Here is a 27,625-nt window from a genome sequence, read left to right as displayed (position 1 = left end):
TCTGTGGCCCTGGGCGCGTACGGGCCATTCTCCTATGCTATCCTCCTTGACTTGGGGGGCCGCTTTTGCTCGTCGGGCGCCGCGCGCCGCCGTCCCGCCGTGTCGATGAGCGAACGAGCCTCGCTCTTCGCTTCGCCGTTGCGGGGAGACTGAGCACGGACTCGGGTGTCAACGGGTGGTCCCGGGTGCCAACGGGTGAGGGCCCGGGCGGTCGGCCATCTTGTATCATGCCCACACGGAGCGGGGACCCCCGGCCCGGGGGCAAAGGGACGGTGATCCGCCGGGAGGGGGGGAATGCCCGCCCGGGTGGAAGCGCAGCCCAGGGCTGCTGGGGAGAAGGTGGAGGCGTGCCCAGGCAGAAGATGGGGCCGGTTGCCCGGTGTGCCTGGGCACTCGGGGCGGCCCAGGGGAATGGCCAGTGACTCGGTGGATGAGGGCCCGAGGCGCGGGACCTCGGAAGGGCACGCCTGCCTGCCGGGCCGGGGTGCCGTCCCATACGCGCTCCCACCCCCACCCCCACCCCCACCCCGCCCCCTACGCCCACCCCCTCCCCCACACCCCTCCCCCACCCCCGGCCCCACCCCCACCGCGCCCCAAGCCCGCCGCGGTCCTCGCCGCCCTCCCCCTTTACCTCCCTCCGAACCCGCCGCCTCCCCCCGACCCACCCGCCCCCGCCGCCCCCCAGCCCGCCCTTGTTCAAGTGGGCGTGGGCGTGGTGGCTTGCAGGTGGAAGGGCCGGCTGGCGGCCGTTTGCCCGTGCAGCCGGCACCCGCAGCGGGCCCGGGACCCGCGGGGCGGTGCGCGCGTGGCGAGGGGCCGGGGGCCAGGGCGTGTTTGGAGGAAGCCTTGCTGGGTAAGGCGGGGGGGGGGGCTGTGGCGGCAAAGGGAGGGGAAGGGAGGCCGAAGGGGCAAGAAAAGACCAAGAAAAAAAGCCTACAGCACCCGGTATTCCCAGGCGGTCTCCCATCCAAGTACTAACCAGGCCCGACCCTGCTTAGCTTCCGAGATCAGACGAGATCGGGCGCGTTCAGGGTGGTATGGCCGTAGACGTGAGCTGCTGCCACTAGGCGCCCTAAGAGCCTGCTCTGTGCCTCCCGACCCGCGCCCTGCCGCTCTTCGCTCCTCACTCCCCACCCGCCCCCCCTCCTGCCCTGGGCCTTGCACCTGCCTGCCCGCCTGCCTGCCTTCCAACCGGCCCAGGGGACGGGGGCGCCTGCAGCGCCCCCTGTCGCGAAAGTCCAGGCACTCTCCCGCACGGGGACTCTCCAGTCCCGGCAGCCGCCGCCGCCACCGCCGCCTGGCTCCCGAGATGGCAAAGGGGAGCGTCGGGGCGCCGGGAGCGCGGCCCGCGCGGTGTTCTCCGCGCCCACCCACCCACCGTCCCCCACCCTCCGCCCGAGGGCAAGCGAGGGCCGCCACCAGGCCTTCCCGCCTCTCCACCCCGCCTTGCTCAAAGCCAGCGCCAGCCACCGGCGCCCGCCAGGGACCCTCCTCAGCAGCCCAACCCCATCGCCCTTCCTCCGCCACCCTTCCCTCGCCCACCCACCGACGCCAGGACCCGACTGAGAGACTCGAGAGCACGGCTGGCACAGACGAACGCACACACACTCGGGGAAAGACAGAGACCCAGAGAGAGGGAGATGTAGATAGAGAGGAAGAGACACACAGGGGGAGACACAGACAGAGCATCCAACACACAGACCCGCTCGGACCGCACGACAGACGCACGCAGACCCTGACCTGGATGTGCACAGGGACTCAGACTCAGGTGCCCCCGACAGAAACAGACACACAGCCCACACACACCGCACAGCACACAGCACAGCACAGCACAGCACAGCACAGGACAGCACAGAACACCACACCACAGCACACCACACACACACACACACACACACAGACACACACACACACACACACACACACACACGGAGGAGGCTGTGTTGGCGAGGAAGCTGGCCCCGGGGAGGGTGGTCGTCCTTGGGCGTGGTTTGGGCGCCCAGGAGCTCCTCGGGGCCCGAGGACTTGCAGCCCAGTCTCCAGGAAACCCGCTCTGCTCCCATTCCTGCCCGGGACCCTCTGTGGCCCTGGGCGCGTACGGGCCATTCTCCTATGCTCTCGTCCTTGACTTGGGGGGCCGCTTTTGCTCGTCGGGCGCCGCGCGCCGCCGTCCCGCCGTGTCGATGAGCGAACGAGCCTCGCTCTTCGCTTCGCCGTTGCGGGGAGACTGAGCACGGACTCGGGTGTCAACGGGTGGTCCCGGGTGCCAACGGGTGAGGGCCCGGGCGGTCGGCCATCTTGTATCATGCCCACACGGAGCGGGGACCCCCGGCCCGGGGGCAAAGGGACGGTGATCCGCCGGGAGGGGGGGAATGCCCGCCCGGGTGGAAGCGCAGCCCAGGGCTGCTGGGGAGAAGGTGGAGGCGTGCCCAGGCAGAAGATGGGGCCGGTTGCCCGGTGTGCCTGGGCACTCGGGGCGGCCCAGGGGAATGGCCAGTGACTCGGTGGATGAGGGCCCGAGGCGCGGGACCTCGGAAGGGCACGCCTGCCTGCCGGGCCGGGGTGCCGTCCCATACGCGCTCCCACCCCCACCCCCTCCCCCACCCCGCCCCCTACGCCCACCCTCTCCCCCACACCCCACCCCCACACCCGGCCCCACCCCCACCGCGCCCCAAGCCCGCCGCGGTCCTCGCCGCCCTCCCCCTTTACCTCCCTCCGAACCCGCCGCCTCCCCCCGACCCACCCGCCCCCGCCGCCCCCCAGCCCGCCCTTGTTCAAGTGGGCGTGGGCGTGGTGGCTTGCAGGTGGAAGGGCCGGCTGGCGGCCGTTTGCCCGTGCAGCCGGCACCCGCAGCGGGCCCGGGACCCGCGGGGCGGTGCGCGCGTGGCGAGGGGCCGGGGGCCAGGGGGTGTTTGGAGGAAGCCTTGCTGGGTAAGGCGGGGGGGGGGGGCTGTGGCGGCAAAGGGAGGGCAAGGGAGGCCGAAGGGGCAAGAAAAGACCAAGAAAAAAAGCCTACAGCACCCGGTATTCCCAGGCGGTCTCCCATCCAAGTACTAACCAGGCCCGACCCTGCTTAGCTTCCGAGATCAGACGAGATCGGGCGCGTTCAGGGTGGTATGGCCGTAGACGTGAGCTGCTGCCACTAGGCGCCCTAAGAGCCTGCTCTGTGCCTCCCGACCCGCGCCCTGCCGCTCTTCGCTCCTCACTCCCCACCCGCCCCCCCTCCTGCCCTGGGCCTTGCACCTGCCTGCCCGCCTGCCTGCCTTCCAACCGGCCCAGGGGACGGGGGCGCCTGCAGCGCCCCCCTGTCGCGAAAGTCCAGGCACTCTCCCGCACGGGGACTCTCCAGTCCCGGGAGCCGCCGCCGCCACCGCCGCCTGGCTCCCGAGATGGCAAAGGGGAGCGTCGGGGCGCCGGGAGCGCGGCCCGCGCGCTGTTCTCCGCGCCCACCCACCCACCGTCCCCCACCCTCCGCCCGAGGGCAAGCGAGGGCCGCCACCAGGCCTTCCCGCCTCTCCACCCCGCCTTGCTCAAAGCCAGCGCCAGCCACCGGCGCCCGCCAGGGACCCTCCTCAGCAGCCCAACCCCATCGCCCTTCCTCCGCCACCCTTCCCTCGCCCACCCACCGACGCCAGGACCCGACTGAGAGACTCGAGAGCACGGCTGGCACAGACGAACGCACAGACACTCGGGGAAAGACAGAGACCCAGAGAGAGGGAGATGTAGATAGAGAGGAAGAGACACACAGGGGGAGACACAGACAGAGCATCCAACACACAGACCCGCTCGGACCGCACGACAGACGCACGCAGACCCTGACCTGGATGTGCACAGGGACTCAGACTCAGGTGCCCCCGACAGAAACAGACACACAGCCCACACACACCGCACAGCACACAGCACAGCACAGCACAGCACAGCACAGGACAGCACAGAACACCACACCACAGCACACCACACACACACACACACACACACAGACACACACACACACACACACACACACACACGGAGGAGGCTGTGTTGGCGAGGAAGCTGGCCCCGGGGAGGGTGGTCGTCCTTGGGCATGGTTTGGGCGCCCAGGAGCTCCTCGGGGCCCGAGGACTTGCAGCCCAGTCTCCAGGAAACCCGCTCTGCCCCCATTCCTGCCCGGGACCCTCTGTGGCCCTGGGCGCGTACGGGCCATTCTCCTATGCTCTCGTCCTTGACTTGGGGGGCCGCTTTTGCTCGTCGGGCGCCGCGCGCCGCCGTCCCGCCGTGTCGATGAGCGAACGAGCCTCGCTCTTCGCTTCGCCGTTGCGGGAGACTGAGCACGGAGTCGGGTGTCAACGGGTGGTCCCGGGTGCCAACGGGTGAGGGCCCGGGCGATCGGCCAACTTGTACCATGCCCACACGGAGCGGGGACCCCCGGCCCGGGGCAAAGGGACGGTGATCCGCCGGGAGGGGGGGAATGCCCGCCCGGGTGGAAGCGCAGCCCAGGGCTGCTGGGGAGAAGGTGGAGGCGTGCCCAGGCAGAAGATGGGGCCGGTTGCCCGGTGTGCCTGGGCACTCGGGGCGCCCCAGGGGAATGGCCAGTGACTCGGTGGATGAGGGCCCGAGGCGCGGGACCTCGGAAGGGCACGCCTGCCTGCCGGGCCGGGGTGCCGTCCCATACGCGCTCCCACCCCCACCCCCTCCCCCACCCCGCCCCCTACGCCCACCCTCTCCCCCACACCCCTCCCCCACACCCGGCCCCACCCCCACCGCGCCCCAAGCCCGCCGAGGTCCTCGCCGCCCTCCCCCTTTACCTCCCTCCGAACCCGCCGCCTCCCCCCGACCCACCCGCCCCCGCCGCCCCCCAGCCCGCCCTTGTTCAAGTGGGCGTGGGCGTGGTGGCTTGCAGGTGGAAGGGCCGGCTGGCGGCCGTTTGCCCGTGCAGCCGGCACCCGCAGCGGGCCCGGGACCCGCGGGGCGGTGCGCGCGTGGCGAGGGGCCGGGGGCCAGGGGGTGTTTGGAGGAAGCCTTGCTGGGTAAGGCGGGGGGGGGGGGCTGTGGCGGCAAAGGGAGGGCAAGGGAGGCCGAAGGGGCAAGAAAAGACCAAGAAAAAAAGCCTACAGCACCCGGTATTCCCAGGCGGTCTCCCATCCAAGTACTAACCAGGCCCGACCCTGCTTAGCTTCCGAGATCAGACGAGATCGGGCGCGTTCAGGGTGGTATGGCCGTAGACGTGAGCTGCTGCCACTAGGCGCCCTAAGAGCCTGCTCTGTGCCTCCCGACCCGCGCCCTGCCGCTCTTCGCTCCTCACTCCCCACCCGCCCCCCCTCCTGCCCTGGGCCTTGCACCTGCCTGCCCGCCTGCCTGCCTTCCAACCGGCCCAGGGGACGGGGGCGCCTGCAGCGCCCCCCTGTCGCGAAAGTCCAGGCACTCTCCCGCACGGGGACTCTCCAGTCCCGGGAGCCGCCGCCGCCACCGCCGCCTGGCTCCCGAGATGGCAAAGGGGAGCTTCGGGGCGCCGGGAGCGCGGCCCGCGCGCTGTTCTCCGCGCCCACCCACCCACCGTCCCCCACCCTCCGCCCGAGGGCAAGCGAGGGCCGCCACCAGGCCTTCCCGCCTCTCCACCCCGCCTTGCTCAAAGCCAGCGCCAGCCACCGGCGCCCGCCAGGGACCCTCCTCAGCAGCCCAACCCCATCGCCCTTCCTCCGCCACCCTTCCCTCGCCCACCCACCGACGCCAGGACCCGACTGAGAGACTCGAGAGCACGGCTGGCACAGACGAACGCACAGACACTCGGGGAAAGACAGAGACCCAGAGAGAGGGAGATGTAGATAGAGAGGAAGAGACACACAGGGGGAGACACAGACAGAGCATCCAACACACAGACCCGCTCGGACCGCACGACAGACGCACGCAGACCCTGACCTGGATGTGCACAGGGACTCAGACTCAGGTGCCCCCGACAGAAACAGACACACAGCCCACACACACCGCACAGCACACAGCACAGCACAGCACAGCACAGCACAGGACAGCACAGAACACCACACCACAGCACACCACACACACACACACACACACACAGACACACACACACACACACACACACACACACACACGGAGGAGGCTGTGTTGGCGAGGAAGCTGGCCCCGGGGAGGGTGGTCGTCCTTGGGCGTGGTTTGGGCGCCCAGGAGCTCCTCGGGGCCCGAGGACTTGCAGCCCAGTCTCCAGGAAACCCGCTCTGCTCCCATTCCTGCCCGGGACCCTCTGTGGCCCTGGGCGCGTACGGGCCATTCTCCTATGCTCTCGTCCTTGACTTGGGGGGCCGCTTTTGCTCGTCGGGCGCCGCGCGCCGCCGTCCCGCCGTGTCGATGAGCGAACGAGCCTCGCTCTTCGCTTCGCCGTTGCGGGGAGACTGAGCACGGACTCGGGTGTCAACGGGTGGTCCCGGGTGCCAACGGGTGAGGGCCCGGGCGGTCGGCCATCTTGTATCATGCCCACACGGAGCGGGGACCCCCGGCCCGGGGGCAAAGGGACGGTGATCCGCCAGGAGGGGGGGAATGCCCGCCCGGGTGGAAGCGCAGCCCAGGGCTGCTGGGGAGAAGGTGGAGGCGTGCCCAGGCAGAAGATGGGGCCGGTTGCCCGGTGTGCCTGGGCACTCGGGGCGGCCCAGGGGAATGGCCAGTGACTCGGTGGATGAGGGCCCGAGGCGCGGGACCTCGGAAGGGCACGCCTGCCTGCCGGGCCGGGGTGCCGTCCCATACGCGCTCCCACCCCCACCCCCACCCCCACCCCGCCCCCTACGCCCACCCCCTCCCCCACACCCCTCCCCCACCCCCGGCCCCACCCCCACCGCGCCCCAAGCCCGCCGCGGTCCTCGCCGCCCTCCCCCTTTACCTCCCTCCGAACCCGCCGCCTCCCCCCGACCCACCCGCCCCCGCCGCCCCCCAGCCCGCCCTTGTTCAAGTGGGCGTGGGCGTGGTGGCTTGCAGGTGGAAGGGCCGGCTGGCGGTCGTTTGCCCGTGCAGCCGGCACCCGCAGCGGGCCCGGGACCCGCGGGGCGGTGCGCGCGTGGCGAGGGGCCGGGGGCCAGGGGGTGTTTGGAGGAAGCCTTGCTGGGTAAGGCGGGGGGGGGGGGCTGTGGCGGCAAAGGGAGGGGAAGGGAGGCCGAAGGGGCAAGAAAAGACCAAGAAAAAAAGCCTACAGCACCCGGTATTCCCAGGCGGTCTCCCATCCAAGTACTAACCAGGCCCGACCCTGCTTAGCTTCCGAGATCAGACGAGATCGGGCGCGTTCAGGGTGGTATGGCCGTAGACGTGAGCTGCTGCCACTAGGCGCCCTAAGAGCCTGCTCTGTGCCTCCCGACCCGCGCCCTGCCGCTCTTCGCTCCTCACTCCCCACCCGCCCCCCTTCCTGCCCTGGGCCTTGCACCTGCCTGCCCGCCTGCCTGCCTTCCAACCGGCCCAGGGGACGGGGGCGCCTGCAGCGCCCCCCTGTCGCGAAAGTCCAGGCACTCTCCCGCACGGGGACTCTCCAGTCCCGGCAGCCGCCGCCGCCACCGCCGCCTTGCTCCCGAGATGGCAAAGGGGAGCGTCGGGGCGCCGGGAGCGCGGCCCGCGCGGTGTTCTCCGCGCCCACCCACCCACCGTCCCCCACCCTCCGCCCGAGGGCAAGCGAGGGCCGCCACCAGGCCTTCCCGCCTCTCCACCCCGCCTTGCTCAAAGCCAGCGCCAGCCACCGGCGCCCGCCAGGGACCCTCCTCAGCAGCCCAACCCCATCGCCCTTCCTCCGCCACCCTTCCCTCGCCCACCCACCGACGCCAGGACCCGACTGAGAGACTCGAGAGCACGGCTGGCACAGACGAACGCACAGACACTCGGGGAAAGACAGAGACCCAGAGAGAGGGAGATGTAGATAGAGAGGAAGAGACACACAGGGGGAGACACAGACAGAGCATCCAACACACAGACCCGCTCGGACCGCACGACAGACGCACGCAGACCCTGACCTGGATGTGCACAGGGACTCAGACTCAGGTGCCCCCGACAGAAACAGACACACAGCCCACACACACCGCACAGCACACAGCACAGCACAGCACAGCACAGAACACCACACCACAGCACACCACACACACACACACACACACACACACACACAAACACACACACACACACGGAGGAGGCTGTGTTGGCGAGGAAGCTGGCCCCGGGGAGGGTGGTCGTCCTTGGGCGTGGTTTGGGCGCCCAGGAGCTCCTCGGGGCCCGAGGACTTGCAGCCCAGTCTCCAGGAAACCCGCTCTGCTCCCATTCCTGCCCGGGACCCTCTGTGGCCCTGGGCGCGTACGGGCCATTCTCCTATGCTCTCGTCCTTGACTTGGGGGGCCGCTTTTGCTCGTCGGGCGCCGCGCGCCGCCGTCCCGCCGTGTCGATGAGCGAACGAGCCTCGCTCGTCGCTTCGCCGTTGCGGGGAGACTGAGCACGGACTCGGGTGTCAACGGGTGGTCCCGGGTGCCAACGGGTGAGGGCCCGGGCGGTCGGCCATCTTGTATCATGCCCACACGGAGCGGGGACCCCCGGCCCGGGGGCAAAGGGACGGTGATCCGCCGGGAGGGGGGGAATGCCCGCCCGGGTGGAAGCGCAGCCCAGGGCTGCTGGGGAGAAGGTGGAGGCGTGCCCAGGCAGAAGATGGGGCCGGTTGCCCGGTGTGCCTGGGCACTCGGGGCGGCCCAGGGGAATGGCCAGTGACTCGGTGGATGAGGGCCCGAGGCGCGGGACCTCGGAAGGGCACGCCTGCCTGCCGGGCCGGGGTGCCGTCCCATACGCGCTCCCACCCCCACCCCCACCCCCACCCCGCCCCCTACGCCCACCCCCTCCCCCACACCCCTCCCCCACCCCCGGCCCCACCCCCACCGCGCCCCCTACGCCCACCCCCTCCCCCACACCCCTCCCCCACCCCCACCCCCACCCCCACCCCGCCCCCTACGCCCACCCTCTCCCCCACACCCCTCCCCCACCCCCGGCCCCACCCCCACCGCGCCCCAAGCCCGCCGCGGTCCTCGCCGCCCTCCCCCTTTACCTCCCTCCGAACCCGCCGCCTCCCCCCGACCCACCCGCCCCCGCCGCCCCCCAGCCCGCCCTTGTTCAAGTGGGCGTGGGCGTGGTGGCTTGCAGGTGGAAGGGCCGGCTGGCGGCCGTTTGCCCGTGCAGCCGGCACCCGCAGCGGGCCCGGGACCCGCGGGGCGGTGCGCGCGTGGCGAGGGGCCGGGGGCCAGGGGGTGTTTGGAGGAAGCCTTGCTGGGTAAGGCGGGGGGGGGGGGGCTGTGGCGGCAAAGGGAGGGGAAGGGAGGCCGAAGGGGCAAGAAAAGACCAAGAAAAAAAGCCTACAGCACCCGGTATTCCCAGGCGGTCTCCCATCCAAGTACTAACCAGGCCCGACCCTGCTTAGCTTCCGAGATCAGACGAGATCGGGCGCGTTCAGGGTGGTATGGCCGTAGACGTGAGCTGCTGCCACTAGGCGCCCTAAGAGCCTGCTCTGTGCCTCCCGACCCGCGCCCTGCCGCTCTTCGCTCCTCACTCCCCACCCGCCCCCCCTCCTGCCCTGGGCCTTGCACCTGCCTGCCCGCCTGCCTGCCTTCCAACCGGCCCAGGGGACGGGGGCGCCTGCAGCGCCCCCCTGTCGCGAAAGTCCAGGCACTCTCCCGCACGGGGACTCTCCAGTCCCGGCAGCCGCCGCCGCCACCGCCGCCTGGCTCCCGAGATGGCAAAGGGGAGCGTCGGGGCGCCGGGAGCGCGGCCCGCGCGGTGTTCTCCGCGCCCACCCACCCACCGTCCCCCACCCTCCGCCCGAGGGCAAGCGAGGGCCGCCACCAGGCCTTCCCGCCTCTCCACCCCGCCTTGCTCAAAGCCAGCGCCAGCCACCGGCGCCCGCCAGGGACCCTCCTCAGCAGCCCAACCCCATCGCCCTTCCTCCGCCACCCTTCCCTCGCCCACCCACCGACGCCAGGACCCGACTGAGAGACTCGAGAGCACGGCTGGCACAGACGAACGCACAGACACTCGGGGAAAGACAGAGACCCAGAGAGAGGGAGATGTAGATAGAGAGGAAGAGACACACAGGGGGAGACACAGACAGAGCATCCAACACACAGACCCGCTCGGACCGCACGACAGACGCACGCAGACCCTGACCTGGATGTGCACAGGGACTCAGACTCAGGTGCCCCCGACAGAAACAGACACACAGCCCACACACACCGCACAGCACACAGCACAGCACAGCACAGCACAGCACAGGACAGCACAGAACACCACACCACAGCACACCACACACACACACACACACACACACACACACACACACACACACACACACACGGAGGAGGCTGTGTTGGCGAGGAAGCTGGCCCCGGGGAGGGTGGTCGTCCTTGGGCGTGGTTTGGGCGCCCAGGAGCTCGTCGGGGCCCGAGGACTTGCAGCCCAGTCTCCAGGAAACCCGCTCTGCCCCCATTCCTGCCCGGGACCCTCTGTGGCCCTGGGCGCGTACGGGCCATTCTCCTATGCTCTCGTCCTTGACTTGGGGGGCCGCTTTTGCTCGTCGGGCGCCGCGCGCCGCCGTCCCGCCGTGTCGATGAGCGAACGAGCCTCGCTCTTCGCTTCGCCGTTGCGGGAGACTGAGCACGGAGTCGGGTGTCAACGGGTGGTCCCGGGTGCCAACGGGTGAGGGCCCGGGCGGTCGGCCATCTTGTATCATGCCCACACGGAGCGGGGACCCCCGGCCCGGGGGCAAAGGGACGGTGATCCGCCGGGAGGGGGGGAATGCCCGCCCGGGTGGAAGCGCAGCCCAGGGCTGCTGGGGAGAAGGTGGAGGCGTGCCCAGGCAGAAGATGGGGCCGGTTGCCCGGTGTGCCTGGGCACTCGGGGCGGCCCAGGGGAATGGCCAGTGACTCGGTGGATGAGGGCCCGAGGCGCGGGACCTCGGAAGGGCACGCCTGCCTGCCGGGCCGGGGTGCCGTCCCATACGCGCTCCCACCCCCACCCCCACCCCCACCCCGCCCCCTACGCCCACCCCCTCCCCCACACCCCTCCCCCACCCCCGGCCCCACCCCCACCGCGCCCCAAGCCCGCCGCGGTCCTCGCCGCCCTCCCCCTTTACCTCCCTCCGAACCCGCCGCCTCCCCCCGACCCACCCGCCCCCGCCGCCCCCCAGCCCGCCCTTGTTCAAGTGGGCGTGGGCGTGGTGGCTTGCAGGTGGAAGGGTCGGCTGGCGGCCGTTTGCCCGTGCAGCAGGCACCCGCAGCGGGCCCGGGACCCGCGGGGCGGTGCGCGCGTGGCGAGGGGCCGGGGGCCAGGGCGTGTTTGGAGGAAGCCTTGCTGGGTAAGGCGGGGGGGGGGGGCTGTGGCGGCAAAGGGAGGGGAAGGGAGGCCGAAGGGGCAAGAAAAGACGAAGAAAAAAAGCCTACAGCACCCGGTATTCCCAGGCGGTCTCCCATCCAAGTACTAACCAGGCCCGACCCTGCTTAGCTTCCGAGATCAGACGAGATCGGGCGCGTTCAGGGTGGTATGGCCGTAGACGTGAGCTGCTGCCACTAGGCGCCCTAAGAGCCTGCTCTGTGCCTCCCGACCCGCGCCCTGCCGCTCTTCGCTCCTCACTCCCCACCCGCCCCCCCTCCTGCCCTGGGCCTTGCACCTGCCTGCCCGCCTGCCTGCCTTCCAACCGGCCCAGGGGACGGGGGCGCCTGCAGCGCCCCCCTGTCGCGAAAGTCCAGGCACTCTCCCGCACGGGGACTCTCCAGTCCCGGCAGCCGCCGCCGCCACCGCCGCCTGGCTCCCGAGATGGCAAAGGGGAGCGTCGGGGCGCCGGGAGCGCGGCCCGCGCGGTGTTCTCCGCGCCCACCCACCCACCGTCCCCCACCCTCCGCCCGAGGGCAAGCGAGGGCCGCCACCAGGCCTTCCCGCCTCTCCACCCCGCCTTGCTCAAAGCCAGCGCCAGCCACCGGCGCCCGCCAGGGACCCTCCTCAGCAGCCCAACCCCATCGCCCTTCCTCCGCCACCCTTCCCTCGCCCACCCACCGACGCCAGGACCCGACTGAGAGACTCGAGAGCACGGCTGGCACAGACGAACGCACAGACACTCGGGGAAAGACAGAGACCCAGAGAGAGGGAGATGTAGATAGAGAGGAAGAGACACACAGGGGGAGACACAGACAGAGCATCCAACACACAGACCCGCTCGGACCGCACGACAGACGCACGCAGACCCTGACCTGGATGTGCACAGGGACTCAGACTCAGGTGCCCCCGACAGAAACAGACACACAGCCCACACACACCGCACAGCACACAGCACAGCACAGCACAGCACAGCACAGAACACCACACCACAGCACACCACACACACACACACACACACAGACACACACACACACACACACACACACACGGAGGAGTCTGTGTTGGCGAGGAAGCTGGCCCCGGGGAGGGTGGTCGTCCTTGGGCGTGGTTTGGGCGCCCAGGAGCTCCTCGGGGCCCGAGGACTTGCAGCCCAGTCTCCAGGAAACCCGCTCTGCTCCCATTCCTGCCCGGGACCCTCTGTGGCCCTGGGCGCGTACGGGCCATTCTCCTATGCTCTCGTCCTTGACTTGGGGGGCCGCTTTTGCTCGTCGGGCGCCGCGCGCCGCCGTCCCGCCGTGTCGATGAGCGAACGAGCCTCGCTCTTCGCTTCGCCGTTGCGGGGAGACTGAGCACGGACTCGGGTGTCAACGGGTGGTCCCGGGTGCCAACGGGTGAGGGCCCGGGCGGTCGGCCATCTTGTATCATGCCCACACGGAGCGGGGACCCCCGGCCCGGGGACAAGGGACGGTGATCCGCCGGGAGGGGGGGAATGCCCGCCCGGGTGGAAGCGCAGCCCAGGGCTGCTGGGGAGAAGGTGGAGGCGTGCCCAGGCAGAAGATGGGGCCGGTTGCCCGGTGTGCCTGGGCACTCGGGGCGGCCCAGGGGAATGGACAGTGACTCGGTGGATGAGGGCCCGAGGCGCGGGACCTCGGAAGGGCACGCCTGCCTGCCGGGCCGGGGTGCCGTCCCATACGCGCTCCCACCCCCACCCCCACCCCCACCCCGCCCCCTACGCCCACCCCCTCCCCCACACCCCTCCCCCACCCCCGGCCCCACCCCCACCGCGCCCCAAGCCCGCCGCGGTCCTCGCCGCCCTCCCTTTTTACCTCCCTCCGAACCCGCCGCCTCCCCCCGACCCACCCGCCCCCGCCGCCCCCCAGCCCGCCCTTGTTCAAGTGGGCGTGGGCGTGGTGGCTTGCAGGTGGAAGGGCCGGCTGGCGGCCGTTTGCCCGTGCAGCCGGCACCCGCAGCGGGCCCGGGACCCGCGGGGCGGTGCGCGCGTGGCGAGGGGCCGGGGGCCAGGGGGTGTTTGGAGGAAGCCTTGCTGGGTAAGGCGGGGGGGGGGGGCTGTGGCGGCAAAGGGAGGGCAAGGGAGGCCGAAGGGGCAAGAAAAGACCAAGAAAAAAAGCCTACAGCACCCGGTATTCCCAGGCGGTCTCCCATCCAAGTACTAACCAGGCCCGACCCTGCTTAGCTTCCGAGATCAGACGAGATCGGGCGCGTTCAGGGTGGTATGGCCGTAGACGTGAGCTGCTGCCACTAGGCGCCCTAAGAGCCTGCTCTGTGCCTCCCGACCCGCGCCCTGCCGCTCTTCGCTCCTCACTCCCCACCCGCCCCCCCTCCTGCCCTGGGCCTTGCACCTGCCTGCCCGCCTGCCTGCCTTCCAACCGGCCCAGGGGACGGGGGCGCCTGCAGCGCCCCCCTGTCGCGAAAGTCCAGGCACTCTCCCGCACGGGGACTCTCCAGTCCCGGCAGCCGCCGCCGCCACCGCCGCCTGGCTCCCGAGATGGCAAAGGGGAGCTTCGGGGCGCCGGGAGCGCGGCCCGCGCGCTGTTCTCCGCGCCCACCCACCCACCGTCCCCCACCCTCCGCCCGAGGGCAAGCGAGGGCCGCCACCAGGCCTTCCCGCCTCTCCACCCCGCCTTGCTCAAAGCCAGCGCCAGCCACCGGCGCCCGCCAGGGACCCTCCTCAGCAGCCCAACCCCATCGCCCTTCCTCCGCCACCCTTCCCTCGCCCACCCACCGACGCCAGGACCCGACTGAGAGACTCGAGAGCACGGCTGGCACAGACGAACGCACAGACACTCGGGGAAAGACAGAGACCCAGAGAGAGGGAGATGTAGATAGAGAGGAAGAGACACACAGGGGGAGACACAGACAGAGCATCCAACACACAGACCCGCTCGGACCGCACGACAGACGCACGCAGACCCTGACCTGGATGTGCACAGGGACTCAGACTCAGGTGCCCCCGACAGAAACAGACACACAGCCCACACACACCGCACAGCACACAGCACAGCACAGCACAGCACAGCACAGGACAGCACAGAACACCACACCACAGCACACCACACACACACACACACACACACAGACACACACACACACACACACACACACACACACACACACGGAGGAGGCTGTGTTGGCGAGGAAGCTGGCCCCGGGGAGGGTGGTCGTCCTTGGGCGTGGTTTGGGCGCCCAGGAGCTCCTCGGGGCCCGAGGACTTGCAGCCCAGTCTCCAGGAAACCCGCTCTGCTCCCATTCCTGCCCGGGACCCTCTGTGGCCCTGGGCGCGTACGGGCCATTCTCCTATGCTCTCGTCCTTGACTTGGGGGGCCGCTTTTGCTCGTCGGGCGCCGCGCGCCGCCGTCCCGCCGTGTCGATGAGCGAACGAGCCTCGCTCTTCGCTTCGCCGTTGCGGGGAGACTGAGCACGGACTCGGGTGTCAACGGGTGGTCCCGAGTGCCAACGGGTGAGGGCCCGGGCGGTCGGCCATCTTGTATCATGCCCACACGGAGCGGGGACCCCCGGCCCGGGGGCAAAGGGACGGTGATCCGCCAGGAGGGGGGGAATGCCCGCCCGGGTGGAAGCGCAGCCCAGGGCTGCTGGGGAGAAGGTGGAGGCGTGCCCAGGCAGAAGATGGGGCCGGTTGCCCGGTGTGCCTGGGCACTCGGGGCGGCCCAGGGGAATGGCCAGTGAGTCGGTGGATGAGGGCCCGAGGCGCGGGACCTCGGAAGGGCACGCCTGCCTGCCGGGCCGGGGTGCCGTCCCATACGCGCTCCCACCCCCACCCCCACCCCCACCCCGCCCCCTACGCCCACCCCCTCCCCCACACCCCTCCCCCACCCCCGGCCCCACCCCCACCGCGCCCCAAGCCCGCCGCGGTCCTCGCCGCCCTCCCCCTTTACCTCCCTCCGAACCCGCCGCCTCCCCCCGACCCACCCGCCCCCGCCGCCCCCCAGCCCGCCCTTGTTCAAGTGGGCGTGGGCGTGGTGGCTTGCAGGTGGAAGGGCCGGCTGGCGGTCGTTTGCCCGTGCAGCCGGCACCCGCAGCGGGCCCGGGACCCGCGGGGCGGTGCGCGCGTGGCGAGGGGCCGGGGGCCAGGGGGTGTTTGGAGGAAGCCTTGCTGGGTAAGGCGGGGGGGGGGGGCTGTGGCGGCAAAGGGAGGGCAAGGGAGGCCGAAGGGGCAAGAAAAGACCAAGAAAAAAAGCCTACAGCACCCGGTATTCCCAGGCGGTCTCCCATCCAAGTACTAACCAGGCCCGACCCTGCTTAGCTTCCGAGATCAGACGAGATCGGGCGCGTTCAGGGTGGTATGGCCGTAGACGTGAGCTGCTGCCACTAGGCGCCCTAAGAGCCTGCTCTGTGCCTCCCGACCCGCGCCCTGCCGCTCTTCGCTCCTCACTCCCCACCCGCCCCCCCTCCTGCCCTGGGCCTTGCACCTGCCTGCCCGCCTGCCTGCCTTCCAACCGGCCCAGGGGACGGGGGCGCCTGCAGCGCCCCCCTGTCGCGAAAGTCCAGGCACTCTCCCGCACGGGGACTCTCCAGTCCCGGCAGCCGCCGCCGCCACCGCCGCCTGGCTCCCGAGATGGCAAAGGGGAGCGTCGGGGCGCCGGGAGCGCGGCCCGCGCGGTGTTCTCCGCGCCCACCCACCCACCGTCCCCCACCCTCCGCCCGAGGGCAAGCGAGGGCCGCCACCAGGCCTTCCCGCCTCTCCACCCCGCCTTGCTCAAAGCCAGCGCCAGCCACCGGCGCCCGCCAGGGACCCTCCTCAGCAGCCCAACCCCATCGCCCTTCCTCCGCCACCCTTCCCTCGCCCACCCACCGACGCCAGGACCCGACTGAGAGACTCGAGAGCACGGCTGGCACAGACGAACGCACAGACACTCGGGGAAAGACAGAGACCCAGAGAGAGGGAGATGTAGATAGAGAGGAAGAGACACACAGGGGGAGACACAGACAGAGCATCCAACACACAGACCCGCTCGGACCGCACGACAGACGCACGCAGACCCTGACCTGGATGTGCACAGGGACTCAGACTCAGGTGCCCCCGACAGAAACAGACACACAGCCCACACACACCGCACAGCACACAGCACAGCACAGCACAGCACAGCACAGGACAGCACAGAACACCACACCACAGCACACCACACACACACACACACACACACACACACACACACACACACACACACACACGGAGGAGGCTGTGTTGGCGAGGAAGCTGGCCCCGGGGAGGGTGGTCGTCCTTGGGCGTGGTTTGGGCGCCCAGGAGCTCCTCGGGGCCCGAGGACTTGCAGCCCAGTCTCCAGGAAACCCGCTCTGCCCCCATTCCTGCCCGGGACCCTCTGTGGCCCTGGGCGCGTACGGGCCATTCTCCTATGCTCTCGTCCTTGACTTGGGGGGCCGCTTTTGCTCGTCGGGCGCCGCGCGCCGCCGTCCCGCCGTGTCGATGAGCGAACGAGCCTCGCTCTTCGCTTCGCCGTTGCGGGAGACTGAGCACGGAGTCGGGTGTCAACGGGTGGTCCCGGGTGCCAACGGGTGAGGGCCCGGGCGGTCGGCCATCTTGTATCATGCCCACACGGAGCGGGGACCCCCGGCCCGGGGGCAAAGGGACGGTGATCCGCCGGGAGGGGGGGAATGCCCGCCCGGGTGGAAGCGCAGCCCAGGGCTGCTGGGGAGAAGGTGGAGGCGTGCCCAGGCAGAAGATGGGGCCGGTTGCCCGGTGTGCCTGGGCACTCGGGGCGGCCCAGGGGAATGGCCAGTGACTCGGTGGATGAGGGCCCGAGGCGCGGGACCTCGGAAGGGCACGCCTGCCTGCCGGGCCGGGGTGCCGTCCCATACGCGCTCCCACCCCCACCCCCACCCCCACCCCGCCCCCTACGCCCACCCCCTCCCCCACACCCCTCCCCCACCCCCGGCCCCACCCCCACCGCGCCCCAAGCCCGCCGCGGTCCTCGCCGCCCTCCCCCTTTACCTCCCTCCGAACCCGCCGCCTCCCCCCGACCCACCCGCCCCCGCCGCCCCCCAGCCCGCCCTTGTTCAAGTGGGCGTGGGCGTGGTGGCTTGCAGGTGGAAGGGTCGGCTGGCGGCCGTTTGCCCGTGCAGCAGGCACCCGCAGCGGGCCCGGGACCCGCGGGGCGGTGCGCGCGTGGCGAGGGGCCGGGGGCCAGGGCGTGTTTGGAGGAAGCCTTGCTGGGTAAGGCGGGGGGGGGGGGCTGTGGCGGCAAAGGGAGGGGAAGGGAGGCCGAAGGGGCAAGAAAAGACGAAGAAAAAAAGCCTACAGCACCCGGTATTCCCAGGCGGTCTCCCATCCAAGTACTAACCAGGCCCGACCCTGCTTAGCTTCCGAGATCAGACGAGATCGGGCGCGTTCAGGGTGGTATGGCCGTAGACGTGAGCTGCTGCCACTAGGCGCCCTAAGAGCCTGCTCTGTGCCTCCCGACCCGCGCCCTGCCGCTCTTCGCTCCTCACTCCCCACCCGCCCCCCCTCCTGCCCTGGGCCTTGCACCTGCCTGCCCGCCTGCCTGCCTTCCAACCGGCCCAGGGGACGGGGGCGCCTGCAGCGCCCCCCTGTCGCGAAAGTCCAGGCACTCTCCCGCACGGGGACTCTCCAGTCCCGGCAGCCGCCGCCGCCACCGCCGCCTGGCTCCCGAGATGGCAAAGGGGAGCGTCGGGGCGCCGGGAGCGCGGCCCGCTCGGTGTTCTCCGCGCCCACCCACCCACCGTCCCCCACCCTCCGCCCGAGGGCAAGCGAGGGCCGCCACCAGGCCTTCCCGCCTCTCCACCCCGCCTTGCTCAAAGCCAGCGCCAGCCACCGGCGCCCGCCAGGGACCCTCCTCAGCAGCCCAACCCCATCGCCCTTCCTCCGCCACCCTTCCCTCGCCCACCCACCGACGCCAGGACCCGACTGAGAGACTCGAGAGCACGGCTGGCACAGACGAACGCACAGACACTCGGGGAAAGACAGAGACCCAGAGAGAGGGAGATGTAGATAGAGAGGAAGAGACACACAGGGGGAGACACAGACAGAGCATCCAACACACAGACCCGCTCGGACCGCACGACAGACGCACGCAGACCCTGACCTGGATGTGCACAGGGACTCAGACTCAGGTGCCCCCGACAGAAACAGACACACAGCCCACACACACCGCACAGCACACAGCACAGCACAGCACAGCACAGCACAGAACACCACACCACAGCACACCACACACACACACACACACACAGACACACACACACACACACACACACACACGGAGGAGTCTGTGTTGGCGAGGAAGCTGGCCCCGGGGAGGGTGGTCGTCCTTGGGCGTGGTTTGGGCGCCCAGGAGCTCCTCGGGGCCCGAGGACTTGCAGCCCAGTCTCCAGGAAACCCGCTCTGCTCCCATTCCTGCCCGGGACCCTCTGTGGCCCTGGGCGCGTACGGGCCATTCTCCTATGCTCTCGTCCTTGACTTGGGGGGCCGCTTTTGCTCGTCGGGCGCCGCGCGCCGCCGTCCCGCCGTGTCGATGAGCGAACGAGCCTCGCTCTTCGCTTCGCCGTTGCGGGGAGACTGAGCACGGACTCGGGTGTCAACGGGTGGTCCCGGGTGCCAACGGGTGAGGGCCCGGGCGGTCGGCCATCTTGTATCATGCCCACACGGGCGGGGACCCCCGGCCCGGGGACAAGGGACGGTGATCCGCCGGGAGGGGGGGAATGCCCGCCCGGGTGGAAGCGCAGCCCAGGGCTGCTGGGGAGAAGGTGGAGGCGTGCCCAGGCAGAAGATGGGGCCGGTTGCCCGGTGTGCCTGGGCACTCGGGGCGGCCCAGGGGAATGGACAGTGACTCGGTGGATGAGGGCCCGAGGCGCGGGACCTCGGAAGGGCACGCCTGCCTGCCGGGCCGGGGTGCCGTCCCATACGCGCTCCCACCCCCACCCCCACCCCCACCCCGCCCCCTACGCCCACCCCCTCCCCCACACCCCTCCCCCACCCCCGGCCCCACCCCCACCGCGCCCCAAGCCCGCCGCGGTCCTCGCCGCCCTCCCTTTTTACCTCCCTCCGAACCCGCCGCCTCCCCCCGACCCACCCGCCCCCGCCGCCCCCCAGCCCGCCCTTGTTCAAGTGGGCGTGGGCGTGGTGGCTTGCAGGTGGAAGGGCCGGCTGGCGGCCGTTTGCCCGTGCAGCCGGCACCCGCAGCGGGTCCGGGACCCGCGGGGCGGTGCGCGCGTGGCGAGGGGCCGGGGGCCAGGGGGTGTTTGGAGGAAGCCTTGCTGGGTAAGGCGGGGGGGGGGGGGGGGCTGTGGCGGCAAAGGGAGGGCAAGGGAGGCCGAAGGGGCAAGAAAAGACCAAGAAAAAAAGCCTACAGCACCCGGTATTCCCAGGCGGTCTCCCATCCAAGTACTAACCAGGCCCGACCCTGCTTAGCTTCCGAGATCAGACGAGATCGGGCGCGTTCAGGGTGGTATGGCCGTAGACGTGAGCTGCTGCCACTAGGCGCCCTAAGAGCCTGCTCTGTGCCTCCCGACCCGCGCCCTGCCGCTCTTCGCTCCTCACTCCCCACCCGCCCCCCCTCCTGCCCTGGGCCTTGCACCTGCCTGCCCGCCTGCCTGCCTTCCAACCGGCCCAGGGGACGGGGGCAACTGCAGCGCCCCCCTGTCGCGAAAGTCCAGGCACTCTCCCGCACGGGGACTCTCCAGTCCCGGCAGCCGCCGCCGCCGCCGCCGCCTGGCTCCCGAGATGGCAAAGGGGAGCGTCGGGGCGCCGGGAGCGCGGCCCGCGCGGTGTTCTCCGCGCCCACCCACCCACCGTCCCCCACCCTCCGCCCGAGGGCAAGCGAGGGCCGCCACCAGGCCTTCCCGCCTCTCCACCCCGCCTTGCTCAAAGCCAGCGCCAGCCACCGGCGCCCGCCAGGGACCCTCCTCAGCAGCCCAACCCCATCGCCCTTCCTCCGCCACCCTTCCCTCGCCCACCCACCGACGCCAGGACCCGACTGAGAGACTCGAGAGCACGGCTGGCACAGACGAACGCACAGACACTCGGGGAAAGACAGAGACCCAGAGAGAGGGAGATGTAGATAGAGAGGAAGAGACACACAGGGGGAGACACAGACAGAGCATCCAACACACAGACCCGCTCGGACCGCACGACAGACGCACGCAGACCCTGACCTGGATGTGCACAGGGACTCAGACTCAGGTGCCCCCGACAGAAACAGACACACAGCCCACACACACCGCACAGCACACAGCACAGCACAGCACAGCACAGCACAGGACAGCACAGAACACCACACCACAGCACACCACACACACACACACACACACACAGACACACACACACACACACACACACACACACGGAGGAGGCTGTGTTGGCGAGGAAGCTGGCCCCGGGGAGGGTGGTCGTCCTTGGGCGTGGTTTGGGCGCCCAGGAGCTCCTCGGGGCCCGAGGACTTGCAGCCCAGTCTCCAGGAAACCCGCTCTGCTCCCATTCCTGCCCGGGACCCTCTGTGGCCCTGGGCGCGTACGGGCCATTCTCCTATGCTCTCGTCCTTGACTTGGGGGGCCGCTTTTGCTCGTCGGGCGCCGCGCGCCGCCGTCCCGCCGTGTCGATGAGCGAACGAGCCTCGCTCTTCGCTTCGCCGTTGCGGGGAGACTGAGCACGGACTCGGGTGTCAACGGGTGGTCCCGGGTGCCAACGGGTGAGGGCCCGGGCGGTCGGCCATCTTGTATCATGCCCACACGGAGCGGGGACCCCCGGCCCGGGGGCAAAGGGACGGTGATCCGCCGGGAGGGGGGGAATGCCCGCCCGGGTGGAAGCGCAGCCCAGGGCTGCTGGGGAGAAGGTGGAGGCGTGCCCAGGCAGAAGATGGGGCCGGTTGCCCGGTGTGCCTGGGCACTCGGGGCGGCCCAGGGGAATGGCCAGTGACTCGGTGGATGAGGACCCGAGGCGCGGGACCTCGGAAGGGCACGCCTGCCTGCCGGGCCGGGGTGCCGTCCCATACGCGCTCCCACCCCCACCCCCACCCCCACCCCGCCCCCTACGCCCACCCCCTCCCCCACACCCCTCCCCCACCCCCGGCCCCACCCCCACCGCGCCCCAAGCCCGCCGCGGTCCTCGCCGCCCTCCCCCTTTACCTCCCTCCGAACCCGCCGCCTCCCCCCGACCCACCCGCCCCCGCCGCCCCCCAGCCCGCCCTTGTTCAAGTGGGCGTGGGCGTGGTGGCTTGCAGGTGGAAGGGCCGGCTGGCGGCCGTTTGCCCGTGCAGCCGGCACCCGCAGCGGGCCCGGGACCCGCGGGGCGGTGCGCGCGTGGCGAGGGGCCGGGGGCCAGGGCGTGTTTGGAGGAAGCCTTGCTGGGTAAGGCGGGGGGGGGGCTGTGGCGGCAAAGGGAGGGGAAGGGAGGCCGAAGGGGCAAGAAAAGACCAAGAAAAAAAGCCTACAGCACCCGGTATTCCCAGGCGGTCTCCCATCCAAGTACTAACCAGGCCCGACCCTGCTTAGCTTCCGAGATCAGACGAGATCGGGCGCGTTCAGGGTGGTATGGCCGTAGACGTGAGCTGCTGCCACTAGGCGCCCTAAGAGCCTGCTCTGTGCCTCCCGACCCGCGCCCTGCCGCTCTTCGCTCCTCACTCCCCACCCGCCCCCCCTCCTGCCCTGGGCCTTGCACCTGCCTGCCCGCCTGCCTGCCTTCCAACCGGCCCAGGGGACGGGGGCGCCTGCAGCGCCCCCCTGTCGCGAAAGTCCAGGCACTCTCCCGCACGGGGACTCTCCAGTCCCGGCAGCCGCCGCCGCCACCGCCGCCTGGCTCCCGAGATGGCAAAGGGGAGCGTCGGGGCGCCGGGAGCGCGGCCCGCGCGGTGTTCTCCGCGCCCACCCACCCACCGTCCCCCACCCTCCGCCCGAGGGCAAGCGAGGGCCGCCACCAGGCCTTCCCGCCTCTCCACCCCGCCTTGCTCAAAGCCAGCGCCAGCCACCGGCGCCCGCCAGGGACCCTCCTCAGCAGCCCAACCCCATCGCCCTTCCTCCGCCACCCTTCCCTCGCCCACCCACCGACGCCAGGACCCGACTGAGAGACTCGAGAGCACGGCTGGCACAGACGAACGCACACACACTCGGGGAAAGACAGAGACCCAGAGAGAGGGAGATGTAGATAGAGAGGAAGAGACACACAGGGGGAGACACAGACAGAGCATCCAACACACAGACCCACTCGGACCGCACGACAGATGCACGCACACCCTGACCTGGATGTGCACAGAGACTCAGACTCAGGTGCCCCCGACAGAAACAGACACACAGCCCACACACACCGCACAGCACACAGCACAGCACAGCACAGCACAGCACAGGACAGCACAGAACACCACACCACAGCACACCACACACACACACACACACACACACACACACACACACACACACACACACACACGGAGGAGGCTGTGTTGGCGAGGAAGCTGGCCCCGGGGAGGGTGGTCGTCCTTGGGCATGGTTTGGGCGCCCAGGAGCTCCTCGGGGCCCGAGGACTTGCAGCCCAGTCTCCAGGAAACCCGCTCTGCCCCCATTCCTGCCCGGGACCCTCTGTGGCCCTGGGCGCGTACGGGCCATTCTCCTATGCTCTCGTCCTTGACTTGGGGGGCCGCTTTTGCTCGTCGGGCGCCGCGCGCCGCCGTCCCGCCGTGTCGATGAGCGAACGAGCCTCGCTCTTCGCTTCGCCGTTGCGGGAGACTGAGCACGGAGTCGGGTGTCAACGGGTGGTCCCGGGTGCCAACGGGTGAGGGCCCGGGCGATCGGCCAACTTGTACCATGCCCACACGGAGCGGGGACCCCCGGCCCGGGGGCAAAGGGACGGTGATCCGCCGGGAGGGGGGGAATGCCCGCCCGGGTGGAAGCGCAGCCCAGGGCTGCTGGGGAGAAGGTGGAGGCGTGCCCAGGCAGAAGATGGGGCCGGTTGCCCGGTGTGCCTGGGCACTCGGGGCGGCCCAGGGGAATGGCCAGTGACTCGGTGGATGAGGGCCCGAGGCGCGGGACCTCGGAAGGGCACGCCTGCCTGCCGGGCCGGGGTGCCGTCCCATACGCGCTCCCACCCCCACCCCCACCCCCACCCCGCCCCCTACGCCCACCCCCTCCCCCACACCCCTCCCCCACCCCCGGCCCCACCCCCACCGCGCCCCAAGCCCGCCGCGGTCCTCGCCGCCCTCCCCCTTTACCTCCCTCCGAACCCGCCGCCTCCCCCCGACCCACCCGCCCCCGCCGCCCCCCAGCCCGCCCTTGTTCAAGTGGGCGTGGGCGTGGTGGCTTGCAGGTGGAAGGGCCGGCTGGCGGCCGTTTGCCCGTGCAGCCGGCACCCGCAGCGGGCCCGGGACCCGCGGGGCGGTGCGCGCGTGGCGAGGGGCCGGGGGCCAGGGCGTGTTTGGAGGAAGCCTTGCTGGGTAAGGCGGGGGGGGGGGGCTGTGGCGGCAAAGGGAGGGGAAGGGAGGCCGAAGGGGCAAGAAAAGACCAAGAAAAAAAGCCTACAGCACCCGGTATTCCCAGGCGGTTTCCCATCCAAGTACTAACCAGGCCCGACCCTGCTTAGCTTCCGAGATCAGACGAGATCGGGCGCGTTCAGGGTGGTATGGCCGTAGACGTGAGCTGCTGCCACTAGGCGCCCTAAGAGCCTGCTCTGTGCCTCCCGACCCGCGCCCTGCCGCTCTTCGCTCCTCACTCCCCACCCGCCCCCCCTCCTGCCCTGGGCCTTGCACCTGCCTGCCCGCCTGCCTGCCTTCCAACCGGCCCAGGGGACGGGGGCGCCTGCAGCGCCCCCCTGTCGCGAAAGTCCAGGCACTCTCCCGCACGGGGACTCTCCAGTCCCGGCAGCCGCCGCCGCCACCGCCGCCTGGCTCCCGAGATGGCAAAGGGGAGCGTCGGGGCGCCGGGAGCGCGGCCCGCGCGGTGTTCTCCGCGCCCACCCACCCACCGTCCCCCACCCTCCGCCCGAGGGCAAGCGAGGGCCGCCACCAGGCCTTCCCGCCTCTCCACCCCGCCTTGCTCAAAGCCAGCGCCAGCCACCGGCGCCCGCCAGGGACCCTCTTCAGCAGCCCAACCCCATCGCCCTTCCTCCGCCACCCTTCCCTCGCCCACCCACCGACGCCAGGACCCGACTGAGAGACTCGAGAGCACGGCTGGCACAGACGAACGCACAGACACTCGGGGAAAGACAGAGACCCAGAGAGAGGGAGATGTAGATAGAGAGGAAGAGACACACAGGGGGAGACACAGACAGAGCATCCAACACACAGACCCGCTCGGACCGCACGACAGACGCACGCAGACCCTGACCTGGATGTGCACAGGGACTCAGACTCAGGTGCCCCCGACAGAAACAGACACACAGCCCACACACACCGCACAGCACACAGCACAGCACAGCACAGCACAGCACAGGACAGCACAGAACACCACACTACAGCACACCACACACACACACACACACACACACACACACACACACACACACACACACACACAAACACACACACACACACGGAGGAGGCTGTGTTGGCGAGGAAGCTGGCCCCGGGGAGGGTGGTCGTCCTTGGGCGTGGTTTGGGCGCCCAGGAGCTCCTCGGGGCCCGAGGACTTGCAGCCCAGTCTCCAGGAAACCCGCTCTGCTCCCATTCCTGCCCGGGACCCTCTGTGGCCCTGGGCGCGTACGGGCCATTCTCCTATGCTCTCGTCCTTGACTTGGGGGGCCGCTTTTGCTCGTCGGGCGCCGCGCGCCGCCGTCCCGCCGTGTCGATGAGCGAACGAGCCTCGCTCTTCGCTTCGCCGTTGCGGGGAGACTGAGCACGGACTCGGGTGTCAACGGGTGGTCCCGGGTGCCAACGGGTGAGGGCCCGGGCGGTCGGCCATCTTGTATCATGCCCACACGGAGCGGGGACCCCCGGCCCGGGGGCAAAGGGACGGTGATCCGCCGGGAGGGGGGGAATGCCCGCCCGGGTGGAAGCGCAGCCCAGGGCTGCTGGGGAGAAGGTGGAGGCGTGCCCAGGCAGAAGATGGGGCCGGTTGCCCGGTGTGCCTGGGCACTCGGGGCGGCCCAGGGGAATGGCCAGTGACTCGGTGGATGAGGGCCCGAGGCGCGGGACCTCGGAAGGGCACGCCTGCCTGCCGGGCCGGGGTGCCGTCCCATACGCGCTCCCACCCCCACCCCCACCCCCACCCCGCCCCCTACGCCCACCCCCTCCCCCACACCCCTCCCCCACCCCCGGCCCCACCCCCACCGCGCCCCAAGCCCGCCGCGGTCCTCGCCGCCCTCCCCCTTTACCTCCCTCCGAACCCGCCGCCTCCCCCCGACCCACCCGCCCCCGCCGCCCCCCAGCCCGCCCTTGTTCAAGTGGGCGTGGGCGTGGTGGCTTGCAGGTGGAAGGGCCGGCTGGCGGCCGTTTGCCCGTGCAGCCGGCACCCGCAGCGGGCCCGGGACCCGCGGGGCGGTGCGCGCGTGGCGAGGGGCCGGGGGCCAGGGGGTGTTTGGAGGAAGCCTTGCTGGGTAAGGCGGGGGGGGGGGGGGCTGTGGCGGCAAAGGGAGGGCAAGGGAGGCCGAAGGGGCAAGAAAAGACCAAGAAAAAAAGCCTACAGCACCCGGTATTCCCAGGCGGTCTCCCATCCAAGTACTAACCAGGCCCGACCCTGCTTAGCTTCCGAGATCAGACGAGATCGGGCGCGTTCAGGGTGGTATGGCCGTAGACGTGAGCTGCTGCCACTAGGCGCCCTAAGAGCCTGCTCTGTGCCTCCCGACCCGCGCCCTGCCGCTCTTCGCTCCTCACTCCCCACCCGCCCCCCCTCCTGCCCTGGGCCTTGCACCTGCCTGCCCGCCTGCCTGCCTTCCAACCGGCCCAGGGGACGGGGGCGCCTGCAGCGCCCCCCTGTCGCGAAAGTCCAGGCACTCTCCCGCACGGGGACTCTCCAGTCCCGGCAGCCGCCGCCGCCACCGCCGCCTGGCTCCCGAGATGGCAAAGGGGAGCGTCGGGGCGCCGGGAGCGCGGCCCGCGCGGTGTTCTCCGCGCCCACCCACCCACCGTCCCCCACCCTCCGCCCGAGGGCAAGCGAGGGCCGCCACCAGGCCTTCCCGCCTCTCCACCCCGCCTTGCTCAAAGCCAGCGCCAGCCACCGGCGCCCGCCAGGGACCCTCCTCAGCAGCCCAACCCCATCGCCCTTCCTCCGCCACCCTTCCCTCGCCCACCCACCGACGCCAGGACCCGACTGAGAGACTCGAGAGCACGGCTGGCACAGACGAACGCACAGACACTCGGGGAAAGACAGAGACCCAGAGAGAGGGAGATGTAGATAGAGAGGAAGAGACACACAGGGGGAGACACAGACAGAGCATCCAACACACAGACCCGCTCGGACCGCACGACAGACGCACGCAGACCCTGACCTGGATGTGCACAGGGACTCAGACTCAGGTGCCCCCGACAGAAACAGACACACAGCCCACACACACCGCACAGCACACAGCACAGCACAGCACAGCACAGCACAGGACAGCACAGAACACCACACCACAGCACACCACACACACACACACACACACACAGACACACACACACACACACACACACACACACGGAGGAGGCTGTGTTGGCGAGGAAGCTGGCCCCGGGGAGGGTGGTCGTCCTTGGGCGTGGTTTGGGCGCCCAGGAGCTCCTCGGGGCCCGAGGACTTGCAGCCCAGTCTCCAGGAAACCCGCTCTGCTCCCATTCCTGCCCGGGACCCTCTGTGGCCCTGGGCGCGTACGGGCCATTCTCCTATGCTCTCGTCCTTGACTTGGGGGGCCGCTTTTGCTCGTCGGGCGCCGCGCGCCGCCGTCCCGCCGTGTCGATGAGCGAACGAGCCTCGCTCTTCGCTTCGCCGTTGCGGGGAGACTGAGCACGGACTCGGGTGTCAACGGGTGGTCCCGGGTGCCAACGGGTGAGGGCCCGGGCGGTCGGCCATCTTGTATCATGCCCACACGGAGCGGGGACCCCCGGCCCGGGGGCAAAGGGACGGTGATCCGCCGGGAGGGGGGGAATGCCCGCCCGGGTGGAAGCGCAGCCCAGGGCTGCTGGGGAGAAGGTGGAGGCGTGCCCAGGCAGAAGATGGGGCCGGTTGCCCGGTGTGCCTGGGCACTCGGGGCGGCCCAGGGGAATGGCCAGTGACTCGGTGGATGAGGGCCCGAGGCGCGGGACCTCGGAAGGGCACGCCTGCCTGCCGGGCCGGGGTGCCGTCCCATACG

The 27,625-nt window shown here is 70.6% G+C and overlaps 13 non-coding genes across 13 annotated transcripts; all 13 read right to left on the bottom strand.

Annotated features, from left to right (window-relative positions):
* Window positions 1–930: 930 nt before the first annotated feature.
* Window positions 931–1,049, bottom strand: LOC148161416 (5S ribosomal RNA). Its single transcript, XR_015767608.1, has one exon. It is a non-coding gene; the product is annotated as a 5S ribosomal RNA (ribosomal RNA).
* A 1,960-nt stretch (window positions 1,050–3,009) lies between these two features.
* On the bottom strand, window positions 3,010–3,128 carry LOC148161415 (5S ribosomal RNA). The gene has a single exon (XR_015767607.1). It is a non-coding gene; the product is annotated as a 5S ribosomal RNA (ribosomal RNA).
* Window positions 3,129–5,087: 1,959 nt separating this feature from the next.
* Window positions 5,088–5,206, bottom strand: LOC148161414 (5S ribosomal RNA). The gene has a single exon (XR_015767606.1). It is a non-coding gene; the product is annotated as a 5S ribosomal RNA (ribosomal RNA).
* Window positions 5,207–7,171: 1,965 nt separating this feature from the next.
* On the bottom strand, window positions 7,172–7,290 carry LOC148161413 (5S ribosomal RNA). Its single transcript, XR_015767605.1, has one exon. It is a non-coding gene; the product is annotated as a 5S ribosomal RNA (ribosomal RNA).
* Window positions 7,291–9,353: 2,063 nt separating this feature from the next.
* On the bottom strand, window positions 9,354–9,472 carry LOC148161412 (5S ribosomal RNA). Its single transcript, XR_015767604.1, has one exon. It is a non-coding gene; the product is annotated as a 5S ribosomal RNA (ribosomal RNA).
* A 1,956-nt stretch (window positions 9,473–11,428) lies between these two features.
* On the bottom strand, window positions 11,429–11,547 carry LOC148161411 (5S ribosomal RNA). Its single transcript, XR_015767602.1, has one exon. It is a non-coding gene; the product is annotated as a 5S ribosomal RNA (ribosomal RNA).
* Window positions 11,548–13,493: 1,946 nt separating this feature from the next.
* LOC148161410 (5S ribosomal RNA) lies at window positions 13,494–13,612 on the bottom strand. Its single transcript, XR_015767601.1, has one exon. It is a non-coding gene; the product is annotated as a 5S ribosomal RNA (ribosomal RNA).
* Window positions 13,613–15,581: 1,969 nt separating this feature from the next.
* LOC148161409 (5S ribosomal RNA) lies at window positions 15,582–15,700 on the bottom strand. Its single transcript, XR_015767600.1, has one exon. It is a non-coding gene; the product is annotated as a 5S ribosomal RNA (ribosomal RNA).
* A 1,956-nt stretch (window positions 15,701–17,656) lies between these two features.
* Window positions 17,657–17,775, bottom strand: LOC148161408 (5S ribosomal RNA). Its single transcript, XR_015767599.1, has one exon. It is a non-coding gene; the product is annotated as a 5S ribosomal RNA (ribosomal RNA).
* A 1,949-nt stretch (window positions 17,776–19,724) lies between these two features.
* Window positions 19,725–19,843, bottom strand: LOC148161407 (5S ribosomal RNA). The gene has a single exon (XR_015767598.1). It is a non-coding gene; the product is annotated as a 5S ribosomal RNA (ribosomal RNA).
* A 1,959-nt stretch (window positions 19,844–21,802) lies between these two features.
* On the bottom strand, window positions 21,803–21,921 carry LOC148161406 (5S ribosomal RNA). Its single transcript, XR_015767597.1, has one exon. It is a non-coding gene; the product is annotated as a 5S ribosomal RNA (ribosomal RNA).
* A 1,958-nt stretch (window positions 21,922–23,879) lies between these two features.
* LOC148161405 (5S ribosomal RNA) lies at window positions 23,880–23,998 on the bottom strand. Its single transcript, XR_015767615.1, has one exon. It is a non-coding gene; the product is annotated as a 5S ribosomal RNA (ribosomal RNA).
* A 1,979-nt stretch (window positions 23,999–25,977) lies between these two features.
* Window positions 25,978–26,096, bottom strand: LOC148161404 (5S ribosomal RNA). The gene has a single exon (XR_015767596.1). It is a non-coding gene; the product is annotated as a 5S ribosomal RNA (ribosomal RNA).
* Window positions 26,097–27,625: the final 1,529 nt, after the last annotated feature.

The sequence above is a fragment of the Eumetopias jubatus genome, unplaced genomic scaffold (assembly GCF_037043125.1).
Source record: "Eumetopias jubatus isolate StellerSeaLion01/CBP00866 unplaced genomic scaffold, mEumJub1_p1.0 scaffold_187, whole genome shotgun sequence".
In the NCBI taxonomy this organism is placed as follows: domain Eukaryota; kingdom Metazoa; phylum Chordata; class Mammalia; order Carnivora; family Otariidae; genus Eumetopias; species Eumetopias jubatus.
Note: the sequence above shows the minus strand (reverse complement) of the source record. Positions and strands in the feature narration are given on the sequence as shown.